Below are 13,142 nucleotides of genomic sequence, written 5' to 3'. Positions count from 1 at the left end.
GAACACCATTAGAAAGACGAAATGTAAAGACATTAAGGCTGACACTGTTTAGTGTACTTAACGGGGAAGGCACCCTTTTCATTGGATTTATACCCTTTTGAAAAAAAAACGGGGGGGGGGCTGGGAATTGGGCTTGTTGAGCCCATAGGACTAAGACTCATCTTTGTTTATCTTTATCTGAGTTTATTTGGGATGCTTAGAGAGAGGTATTGGACATAATACTTACCTCTACTGGAGAAGTTGTCAATCTGTAGCTTGGGGAATAAGCTTCTGTCATTTCCTTCATCCCAGGATGCAGTGATACCTAAGAAACAAGAGAATACAATGTAAAAAGTGAGATAAATAGCTAATAAAAGAACCTTATCATAAAGAACACGCACTGAGTTTTCATCTTTTTTGATTAACTGGATAGTTTTATGAGAGAGTTCAAAACCTCAAGGGAATTAATCAGTACCCCATTATCCAGTGGTGTTTAAGTTGTACCCTCCCAGTATAAACCCTTTAACACTGAGACATGGCAGGCGAGATTTGATGTCACCACTGAAGGGAAAAAAGAGGGGAATAACTTCGTAATTTGAGACCTAATCTGGGAGACTGATTTACATACACCAATAGACTAGACAGAATACATGAAACTGATTTGGTAGTAGAAGAGTGCGTGTGTGGTGGTGGGGGGGGGAAGGTGTGTTGAATTGAATGGGAGGGGGAGTGGCTCTCTTATTAAACCCGTATCTTTTTTATATCCTGGGCGAGTGCTTTTATGACTATAAGAAGGCAGCAGTACTAGCTCTTCCTCCCGTGACCACTTTTGATCTCTTGGCCTTCTGACTAGGAATGTTTTCAGGGTTATGGACCCTGAGGGAGACTTTCATATTCAATTTTTTTAGATGCCTTTGTGCTGAAAGTTCTTTTTTTTTTCTGGATCCCATTCTTACACACACAAATCTCTCCAAAGGCTGTGTAGAAAGTCAATATCTCTAACTCATGACTATGTAATCCAATACAGAAGTACATCATTTAAAACTTGATGCTGCAATGTCGATTGTTATTAGTACCTAAGGGACAAATTCAAACCATCCATGTACTTGCCTGAATGAGACTCAGCTGGAATTTAAGCATCTAAGTGACAAAAAGTAATCCAGCTCACCCCTTCTCCATTGGCCTCAGAATTTCTCAGGATCCTAAAATCATTAAGTGTCATCTTTTTTTTTTTTTTTTTTCTCTTTTTTGTCTCTCTTTTTTCCTTCCTTTTTCCTTTCCAGCTTGAAAATATCCATAGATAGCTAGATTTAGGCTTTTGAATTCTCTAAAAAGCAATCCAGTTCTAGCAGCTGGAAATCTACTTTTAAGTTCTGTTGCAATTCAAACCAGATCTGTGAAGTGTATAAAACTACCTACCCAGTCCATTAGGCTCCAAACAGCATGATTGACTTACTGCACGCCAGCTACAGGCACTTTCACTTGAGAATATGGTCAGTGAAAGTAGTCATCTTCTGTACAATAGTCTAGAAGTTGTATCACTTGCCCAGGAAGTGGGTAACAGGGCTTTTAGGCACACCTCAGCTTGAAGAGACTCAAATAATCTAGGGCACCTATATGCATGCAGCAAGGCTGCTCCAATACGCTGTAATTACAGTGTTTTGGGACAGACTCAATTAATAAAGTTGGCTGGAGTGTGGTTATTACCAAGCTCCAGCAGACTCCAGTGTCACATGTATCAGTATTCCCCTCATTTGAGCTTTAGTTAAAGCACCCTCATTACCATTTTTCAGTGTGGGGACACTGATACATGTGATGTTCCAGGCGCTTTAATTAGAGCAGCTCCTGGAGATGCTCTAATTAAAGCACCTCTCCCCTACTCCTGGAGCACATTTATAAACTCCCCTATTTCCCACAAGACAGCCTATTGAATTGGTTGCATAGTGACACTTTCTACCATCCAACCACATTCTATCATCTGTTTAAGCTGGGTCACTGGACAGTCATATTTACGGTGTTCATAGGATCAAAAGAAAAACAACTTTAAATAAATTTAACTATAGCCCAGTGGTGAAGGCCTATTCTTGGAGGACAAGTCCCATTCTTTGTTGCCATGATAATGTATGCATATATTGAGAATAAAATTGGTACATATTTGAAAACTAATGACTGTCAAATACACAAACAGTCTTGCTAGCGGGAACCAGAAACTTGGTTTTCTTCCACATTTTCTCTGGGAGCTGCATGACTATGGGAACATAGAATATGACTTTATGTAAATAATCTAACATTGCTGCACAGAGGAAACACTAACAACAGTTAGTCCTGTTCTTAATAGCCATGCTTCGTATTGTATTGAAAAGAATGTATTGTATTGAAAATAATAAAAATATTACAAAGCATCTTTTGTGGAGTCTCCAGACTTGCTTGCCTTTCTTTCTTTATAATGTAACTGAAAAGTTTGGATAAAGGAATGCCACAGAACCGGAGCCAGGGAATGCCAGAAATGTAGTTATGAACTTCCTTAACCAAAAGTCTGTGTCTGTTGAGACTACAGCAACAAGGAAGCAGAGTTGCTGACAAGTGTTCTTGCTGGAAGTAGAGATACTGACAAGAGTTCTTGCCAGTTACATCTGAGAAAAAAGGAGTGTAGATCACTTGCATTTACTGCTGTAAAAGTGAACAGTTGGTTGATAGTGACATCATTTCATCCTTTCTGAAGGATCGATCAGATGTACTACAATGTTGCATAGCTTTATCCAGACAAAAGTTGTGTCCCTTATAAACGAGAAGTTGACATGATTTGATTCTCAAAAGCAGCAACACTATTAGTATTAGGAATAATCAAAGGAGGAATAATAGTTTCCCTAATCTGTTCTTTCAGTTAATCATAGGATGCAGAAATTCATAAGTAGAAACTCCTGATTGTTGGAATGGAAAAGAAACAACAACAACAACAAACCCGTCAAAAGGTAGTCTCACCTTTTGATCTTCCAGTATTGTTATCGGCCACATCTTACACAAAGACAGCTATGTTTCTTTTGTTTCAGAAGGTACATTCATTGAGTGGGCATGGTATGCCTCAATGTAGCATACTTGGGTGTGGTTGAGAGAGGTTGGAGGTATACAGACTAGGTGCAAAAGGCAGTTTAATTATTCTTTCTACAGGAATATTGTGACAGAACAGTGAAATGAGCCATCAGAAAATAAATGTAATTAAATTAATTGAGGAATATTAAAATCAACGGTATTCTTACTTTTTTTTTAAGTAGTGAAAAATAATTAGTTTGCTCTTTTTTTGAGCAGAGAACAAAACCTTACATTTTTAGGGGTCTTAATTTTTTCTGTATTTTATTTTACATGTCTGTATTTATATAATTAAAAACGTCTATCCTAAGCACTTGGAAAGGGAAAAACCAGAAAGCGACAATAGTGAAACTAATTCATGGCAAAAGAATGGAACACAACTTCAGACATGATAACTAGCACTGACTTTTGTATAAAGATAAACATTTTAGCGTACTTAAGTTCCACGGTACCATCAAAAATTCAAAGGTGAAATAGTCAGGACATCTCTTAAGGATCCTGATTTGATAGGGAAGATTGAAGAACTTTCAAAGTATTGGAAAGAAAGAGGAAATAATAAAATGTTTTAGCACTGTAAATTCAAGGACTTGAATACTGATGATCAGGTTGTTTGCAGCAATGAACTGTGCTTATTTGGATTAATGATGCAAAGCATAACATTTTCAGCTTTTCAAAATGTATTATTTTGATGAGTTTCATATAGATATTGCAAGACAGAGAGATGATCCTTTTCAGTTACCTCAAGATGAGCTGATTCATTTTTTCAGGGGAGTTTTGTGATAGTCATGCTACAATTTATCTATTATAAAATAAGAGTAATTTTCTAAAGTTTCTTTTTCCTTCTGTTTTTCTTAATTGTATATAAATAGTGACATTCTTAAACAAGTCTTGGGAGACCATGAGGAAAAAAAGAAAATGAACAAATATTTCAGAACTTTGTGAAACATATGACAGTTTATATTTGGTTTGTTTAGTAGAATTTTCTAGCTGTCATTTATAAAAAAAAAAAAAAAATTATAAAGCAGAGGGGCTAAGTTAAAGAAACAAAGATAATATTTTTCGAGAGCACATTCATTTTATTTGAGGCAAGAGTGGCATGGTGTAGAAGACAACAATAAGCATCCAACTCTACGCTTCCTTCTGCTAGCTTGTAGCTAAATATTAAAACAGATTTGTAGCTAAGTTACAATAGTCTCCTATTATTTGCTTAAAAACATGTATTTTCCTTTTCCTGATTTATTATATTAAGCATCTATACATCTTGAACTCTTATAATAGACATCAGAGGTGGAAGATATCTAGTAGACCACCTTCCTTTAGGCAAAGGTTTGTTCCACTCACAAATTTTTTAAGTCTATCTCTGGTCAGAAAAAAACAACCAACCAACAAAAAAACCACCAAAATCCCAACCAGCCTTACTTCCCTCTGCCCCCACAAGCAAGCAAACAAACAAACATAAACAAATAAGTTAATCTAATTTGTCTATTTATTCTGTTTTTATCCAGATTTTAATATGTTTTTGTCACGGCTTTTGATTACCTTCGAACATTAATGAAATTATCCTCATAACACCAGTGAGGTAGGGAAGTGCTGCTGGCTCAATTTTCTGGATGGGAAACTGGGTAATGGAAAGATTAGCTTTTGTCCTTGCTGTCAAGTTTATTTCTCTTCTTTAATATCTGTCTAAATCAGTGGTTCTCAGCCAGGGAACTGGTGCTGCAGCATTGACGGCTGCCTGCCCAGCTAAGAGCCCTATTCTGCCAGGGCCAAGCTGCTTCCCCTGTTTTCACAAGCTGGGTGGACACTTGTCGAAGTCCTGTCAGCCCCAAACACTAAGCTCCCAATCCTGACTCTGCCCCCCGTTTTCCAAAATCTTAGATCCACTCTTTTGAAGGACCTAATGGGTGCCTGTAGACATGCTGGTTCATGTTCTAATTAGAATGAATCAATTAATCTAGTCTGCTCCATGTTCTAATTAGAATTCTCCATCATTCCATCACCAGCATGTATATTAAGCCATCCCCTTGTTCCCCCTACCCCCCATTTTAAAATGGCTTCAGGGGCGCTTTAACTAAAGTTTGTCTAATGAGCTTTAGCTAAACACCCCCATGGCCATTTTAAAATGTGGGGCCCTTAATACATATGAAGGTGAACCATTTGTATTAATGGCTGTCAAGCAACCTCTTTAATTAAAATGGTCCCTCCACATCCCCAGCCACAGGTATAGGCACCCCATGAGTCTAAATACCTAATCGGTTTTGTGCTGCAAGAGCAGGGTACCCTGGTGACTTGGGTATCTATATTTCACTTGAGGAGAGGCACTTAATTCACATAGATTGCAGTGAATTTAGTAAAAAAACACAGTATATCCTGGCTGCATTTGCTTGAGGTGAGTAGAACTAGCTATCAAATTATTGAGAAAAGTGAACAAGATCAATCATACAGTACAACTGGTACAATTTGTAGGTTTAATTTTCTTAGCCTTTGCCAAAACAAGTTTGCAAACAAATCAATTCTGGCCACCAGTTGCAAGGAACTGTGGAATGGAAAAGCATCACCCTTAGAAGAAGAATCTGCGTTTAAGCATCTCCACAGATCGTCCTTGGCTCAGCAACCTGTTGTGAATTAAATGGTCTGTGAACCATATGAATATGAACAATCTTGATTCTCCTGTACTGAGCTATCTCATAGCTCACGGAAAGGCAGGGAGACTTGTTGCTCTCAAAAGGGCTTTATTGCAACTAACAACACACACAAAGATGCCTGGCAACTTCATGCCACGCCTTAGGGAGTTAACTTTTACTAGTACGTCCCCCTTTCTCAGGAGAAACTTAAACAATTTCCAGAAAACTGCAGAATCAACTTGAGAGAAGATAGCACTCTCTTGTGAGTCTTTACTATTCATGTCCCTACAAAAAGAGATTAACCAAAAGAGAAACATCAATAAGTTTTTTTGTTTGAAGTGGATAGACTGACAAACCTAGTCTATTTGGGAGCTGACACACATCCTGACCTAGTGTAGTCAATAGGTGGAATATAGTGGAGATGCTATCAATTCCTATGAGGAAGACCTCTATGAATGATGGGTATTTGCCCTATCCTGGACAATGTTTTGTATTCCTGCTTCTGGAATCCAAACTTCCTGCTGTGAGGAAAGAGAAGGTACATTTCTTGAGGCATGCCTGGTGTTATAATTCCATCTCTGATTGTGCTTTATCAGTTTATCTTTCTCATTAAATTCCTGTGCAATGACAAGATATGAAACTAAGTAACCAAGTAATCTATCATAACTGGTAGAATTGTACAGATTTGGCAACTTATAACTAACTCAGCTGGACTCCATCCGTTCTCTAATGGTGTTGAATGGCATATCAGGAAATTGTTATAGAGATCTTTGATCTTCTGAAGCAAATTCTTCACAGTCCACACTGTGTGTTTTGGTTCCCTGGTGCTACATGAGAAATAAGGACTGATGGTGATATGCTGAAAGTCATACTGGGCTACAAAATACTTAAATGTAGCTCCTGAAAATTGTGGACCAATGTCTGTTCTTAAACCTGAAGCTATGCCATTGCGCGCACACATATTCTTCAACACCATTTTAACTTTCTCATTTGCGGTGTTCTGTAACTGTGCCATCTCCAAGTAACTGGAGTAATAGTCAGTGACTATGAAGGAAACAGAACTCTTCCAAGACAGTAAGTCAGCTCCCAGCATCTGCCATGGATCATCTCATGATTCACTCATAAAACATGGCTCTACAGGAACTGGTTATTGTTGAGCATAAACCTTACAACTGGCCACCCAGTTTTGTATGTCATCTCTGATGGAGAACCACCAAACTGTTTGCCAAGCCCTGGCTTGACATTTTTTAGTACCCTGCTAATCTTTGTAAATCTTCTCTAGACTCTGCAGGCATAGAGCAGAAGATATCAGTACTCTGTTGTGGACTATGACTAAATCCCTGACACCAACAAGAGAAACTCAATCTCCATATTATCTCATCAGGTCACACTTTTTTAATTTTACTTGAGGCCATTCTTCTAAGCGGTACTTTTAAAATCTTTTGACAGAAAGGGTCAGCTTATTGAGGTTTCTGGATCCTTTACTGTATTTAAATAGATATGGGTATCCCTGCTGCAATAAGGTCCACTTAAGTAGAGATATCTTACTCTTGGCAGAGTTCTGTTGGAGACAGTGAACATGTCTACACATGACACTATGTTGCCATAGCAACATACCACGGTGACGTAGCATCCATGGGCAGAAAAAGTGATGCCATAACTATGTCTCTGTAGCAACACGCTCCCTTGTTACAGCACATCACTATGGTGACATAGCGCCTAAAAATAACCGTGCACAGTGCACATGGAGCAGTACAGGCTGTTACTGCACTGTCTTTTGGCACTTCCAAAAGGAAGTTCTAAAATGATGGTGCTGTAACAACTGCGCCATAGTGGCATGTGTAAACACATGGACAAAGTATTGGCCATCTGTAATTGGCCAGTGGACAGAGTACTGGTCATTTGTAATTCTTTTTTTCCAGGAATGTGTAAAATATTATAGATGAATTTCAGCAACCTGAGGTGAACTCTCTGGATTCTCAGTGGGAGTTCACCAAGAGGTTTACCTCCTAACAGGGACACAAGTGGCTTATGATCCATTTGTAAAGTAAGTCAGGCCAATGAGAACAGATCTAAGTCACTCACATGTCCATGTAACTGTTAGTGTTTCTTTTTCTGTTTGTGCTTATTGAGTTTCAAGTGGAACAAGTGTTCTTGACACACAAGCAATAGGGGCCCAATGGCCATCTTCTTGACATTATTATAACATTTTGCCAAGTCCATAGGATGAAGCATCCGCTGCAATGTGTGTTTCTCATACTGGATCATACTGGACTAGCATCAGAGATGAGATGAGTATTGATTTGATCTCACTGAAGGCCAATTGTTGTAGCAGACCTCAGAGCCATCTGTTCTTGTCACTTAACAGATCACTTCAAGGTTTTGTTGTTCTTGCCAGGTTTGGCAAAAAATGGCCCAAATATGTGGTGCTTCCTAAAACATCTGAAATTCCAGGACATCCTTAGGTTCTGGTAACCCCTTAATAGCTGCAACTTTTTGCTGAATCTGGTTGGATTTCTTGTAGTGTAATCCAGTGCCAAACATGAGCTGAGAGATAGCAGAAGTGCACTTTGCAGTAAGCATTACTTTGGCTTCTTGAGGTTTTCTGAGTGTTGCATCCAATTTTGTATCATGTTGTGTCTTGGTCTCAAAAAACCAAAGTGTCATCAGCATGACAAAAAACACCTCTAGGCCTTCTAGTATCTGTCACATCTGAAACTGAAAGAATTCAGGAGCTGATGGTATCTTGAAAGGTAACTGCTTAAATTGGTATTGTTCAAATGGATTACTAAATGTTGTTAGCTTGGATGATTCAACAGCTAGAGGAATCTGCCAGAATCTTGCCCTAGCATCCAATCTTGTGATGACCTTGGCTCCTGCAAGTTGAGCCAAGGTGTGTTCCACTGAAGGAAGAATGTGTCTTTCTTGGTACATGTATTTGTTCAACTGTGTGAGGTCAATATATATCCTAATTTTACCACTGGGTTTTGGCACAACCAACATCCCAGAACACCAAAAAAATAGGCTTTTCAATTTGTGCTAGTTCTTCTTTTACTTTGTGCATTAACAGCACAATGGTACTCATCTCATTATAGTAAATGCATATGGAACTGAATCAGCTTTTAGGTGTATTTTATTCACCTGACACTTTTCCAAAACCTGAAAAGGTGGACGGGTATTTAGTTCTGTAGTATTGCTTCAAAGATTTCTGGTCAACTATTTCATGCAGTTGACAGACAAGTTGTAGTTCATGCATGGCTGGTAAGGCAAGCAAAGCTACAGCAAGATTACTGATCACATAGACTTCCTGGTCTATAGTTCTTTGTTTAAGTGTCATTTTTGCATTGAATGATCCCAGTACTTTAAGGGTTGTGTCACCCAGTCCCCATAACCTTCTAGCAGGAGGATCCCATCTTTGTATTGACTGTAGTAAGTATCAGATATAGCTGAAACTGCTACTCCTGTATCAGTTTTAAATGGAATTGACTGTCCATTGAGCTCTACTTGTGTCATCCAGACTTCTGAGTCTGATGAAGACTCTGTAAGTTCTAATACCACAGTACAATCCTCTGAGTCCTGTTTTGTGATTTCATGGACTCCTGCAGTTGAGCAACAAACAAAGCATAGTGACCTTTCTTTTGACATCATTGACACATCTCTTCCTTAGCATGCATCCTCCTAAGTGCAGACAGTAAAAAAAGCCTGAGACCGAATCAATTCAATTTTCACAGGTTAGTCTAAGCTGTGTAGATTGAACTGATAAGCAAGTGGACATTCACTTTCAATTCCAGAAATGCAGCCACATGCCTGCAGTGGCTCAGGCCAGAATCTGGGGTGTGCTAGAGCATGCCTCCTTGCTCAGCTGGAGCAGACAGCTTGGGTCAACACTAGACCACCCAGCCTGGGGAAGGGGAGGAGGAATTTGTGGGGGAGGTGTAAAGCATTCTGGGATGCTGGGGGACTATGAGTTAACTTGAATCTGGAGGGGATCTGAGACAGAAGTTCAATAAACTGATTTAATCTAAACCAGTTAACTCTGAAACTACATCCATTCAGGTTTATCTTACACTGGTTTCAGCCATTTTGAAAGAAGTTTATGTGCACTGAACTTCTGTTTGTGTTACAGAATTTGAACCAGTTCCAATCACTTATACTAGTTTATGTGCAATTTCTGTCCCTAGCCTTAGCATAACTATGTCCAGGGATTTTACCACACCTCTGGCATTAGCCCCTTTCCTACTTAGTTGTTGTTGCTGGTGCCAATGGGACCACTCCCTTTGCTCATTGTGCATACCAATTCTATTTATTTTTTGGTTGTAGTTTCTTGACAATGTAATTTCTTGACTATGTGCATTGCATCCATATAAGGTGATGTCTGATAGGGCTTGGGATCACTTCTGATTTTCCTTTGTTGCTGCTTAACTGACTCTGATCGGTGAGCTTGTGTGGCAGCCTTCTGGAGTGTTAAATCAGGGTTCAACTGTCATCTTTGTGAGAGCTCCTCATCCTGAAGACCCACAGCTAAGCAGTTCCTAATTAGTTCCTCTCTGAGATCCCCATATTGGCAAAATTCACCCAATGTATGCAAAGATGTGATAAAGCTTTTCATAGGTTCTGATGGTTCCTGTTTATAGAGATTGAATCTAGCTCATTCATAAATCACATTTCTTTCACCCCAAAAATGTTCATTCACACTTCTACCACATCAGCATATTGCTTGTTCTCTGCATTTGTAAGAGACGGTAACATCAGAATTTCATTGGCCTGATTCCCTGTTGAGTAGATGAGAGGAGTTACTTTGTAAGATTCAGACTTTTTGTTCAGACCTGATGCTTCCCTGAAGTGGTTAAAACATCAAATTGATCTAAGCCACATTCCAGGGGACTGAAAATCAAATTGTTCTGGTGGTGTACTTTCCTGCATTGTCTCTGTAGTCAGCCTCTGTCCTGAGCTGGATTCAACTGCTGCTGGAGCTAGCTTGGTTTCTCATTTGGAATGACAAACTGTTTTGGAATTTCTGACTGATGGTTGTGTCCCTGTTGGTGGCAGGATTCAGGCACTCCTGACACCATCTAGTAGCTCAGGAAACAGCAGGGAGGCTTGCTCTTAAAATGGGCTTTATTGCAACTGACAACATATACAAAAGTGGCTGACAGTGACTTCCTGTTGATGTCATCATGTCAACCCTCAGTAAAGGAGTTAACCCTTACTACTACATTTAGCATACCATTTAAAAAGAATGACCTTGTCAAGTACTACAAATAATTGCAAAATAATATTTGCCTCCCTTTCAAAGTAGCTAAGGATATCATTTTTTCTTTTTGCAACTGATGGCAACCTTTAATATAGTGCAAAATAATGTTATTTTAAAGCAAAGGCATAACTAGCAAATTTCTCACCCTGGGAAGAGATTTTGGAGAGGTGGGGATGGGGCAGAGGTATTTATGTGATGGGCACCAAGTATCATAGAACTCTTCAGAAATTAATTTAAGATTCATTGGCAGGATATGGGAAACAAAGATTGCCTCCAGGCAGAAGCCTAGAGGCATTTTTACATGTGCAAGCACTGCAACACCAGGTGCTTTCAAAGCGTCCAGCGCTGCAATGCTTGCAGTTATATAAGCAATGAAATGCATATCAGCACTGAGAAAATAGTGGCAGTGTGCTTTTGAATTAAAACACCCTAAAGATGTTTTAGTTCAAAAGTGCACTGCTACCAGGATCTGCGTGCTGACATGCATTTTGCCACTTATACAACTGCATGTGGCACAGAGCAGTACATGTCAGCTCGTGTGTGGAGCAGACTCGATTAATCAAGTCTGCTGCAAAGTGGCGGCTCTCTGGCATGTCATGGGACAAAAAGGTATGTGTATAAATGCCCTAGCATCTAGCCTTCTTATTAATTTATATTTTTAATTTTATCCAATTACTCTTGGGCATTTTGCAGCACTCTCACACTCTGTCCTTTTGGAGTTATTTCACTTGTATCAACCACTTTCAGATTGCATTTGTGAATTTCACTCACCCCTATCCTGTGTGCCCTAATTCCTGTGCTGTAAAGTCAGCCATCTTCTCTCTTTGGCTTGTTGATTATGTATGCAGTATATTAATTGAACACTTTGTACAAAGTGGAATATTTTTTAAAGGAGATACTGAAAAAGACCTCCACCCTCCCTACTTAGCTCTTCTCTTTTCCCTTTGAAATGCAGGACTAAATAAACTGAAGAAGCTAATAGCTTCATTGTTGGGGTACTTATGTAAAATTGGAGGTCCATGATCTGTAGGAGGTATGGTAGATACTTGCACCTGATTTATACCACCTTGCAATGGATGTCCTGACCACTGGTTGCAATGGTGCAATCCAAACTTTTTCCAATTTTCAGCAGAGATTCCACCCTGGACTAGCAAATTCTGTTCCGAGAGAAGTTTTATCAAAATTGCTAAGATACAAGAAATTTTAATTTTTTACAATATTTTTTCTTTTTTCTAGGAAAATGCCTGACAATGTAAATCACATTTTAAATAGTTAGAAATCAGCACATGGCTTTATGGATTCTGGATATTTGTATAGTTCATAGATGTATAAATGAAAACAAGCATTATTTTGTGTTTGTTTCTACAAACATTGGTGAGATATCATTTAGGTATCTACAATCAGTAACTGTTCTGGAAGTTTGCCAGAGATTCTCGGTATCAATTGTTGCTTTAATCTGGTTCAAGCTATGAATTATTTCCCAGAGCTGATAAGCCTCTAAATTACTATTCCATTAAGGTCATAAAGTAAAGCCTTTGAATATACTTTTACAACCAATAAATATGCTGTTCTGTGCATCATTTAGAGTATTACCAGAAGCACTTGCTATTGATATACTGCTGTAAGAAAGATTCCATCAGTAAAAACTAATATTCCTTTAACATAGCATGAAACTGTTTTAAACAGACAGGCTGAACATTACTGAAATGTACTGCATATGATATTTTTGATGCATCAATTTAAGTTGCACTCCTTTTAAGTGACCCCTCTATTACTATAGGATGAATATGCATCTTAACTATGTTTGAATGAATACAGTGACCTGACTTAGGTTACTCCAATTCTATTTTTATGTTGTGATTCACTAGAATTTGATTTTGTTGATTTAGAAAATATACATTTCTAGGACATAAACTTTACATTTGAGTAAAGACTGTCTGTGTGTATGTCTATTGCATGTATTGTATGTTGTTGTATACACACTTTTATATGAACATTACATTACGTTACATTAAGGTAAGGCAAGGCCTGATGAACTTCATCCCAAGGTACTGAAGGAGCTGGAAGAGGTGATCTTGGAGCCATTGACAATCATATTTATCAAGTCATGTGGAATGGGTGAGGTCAAACTGAGGCAAAAAAGGAGGACCCAGAGAACTACAAACAATTTTTCAGATTGACTTAATCTCAATACCTGG

At 38.6% G+C, this 13,142-nt stretch overlaps 1 long non-coding RNA gene across 1 annotated transcript in view; it reads right to left on the bottom strand.

The window, feature by feature from the left end:
• The window catches only part of LOC109281398 (uncharacterized), a 140,056-nt gene that overhangs the window by 52,938 nt on the left and 73,976 nt on the right, over nucleotides 1-13,142 (bottom strand). Inside the window, exon 2 of the long non-coding RNA XR_009459749.1 lies at nucleotides 227-304. This is a non-coding gene — a long non-coding RNA (uncharacterized LOC109281398). The remainder of the gene's footprint in view (nucleotides 1-226; nucleotides 305-13,142) is intronic.

This window comes from Alligator mississippiensis, chromosome 2 (genome assembly GCF_030867095.1).
Source record: "Alligator mississippiensis isolate rAllMis1 chromosome 2, rAllMis1, whole genome shotgun sequence".
In the NCBI taxonomy this organism is placed as follows: Eukaryota; Metazoa; Chordata; order Crocodylia; family Alligatoridae; genus Alligator; species Alligator mississippiensis.
Note: the sequence above shows the minus strand (reverse complement) of the source record. Positions and strands in the feature narration are given on the sequence as shown.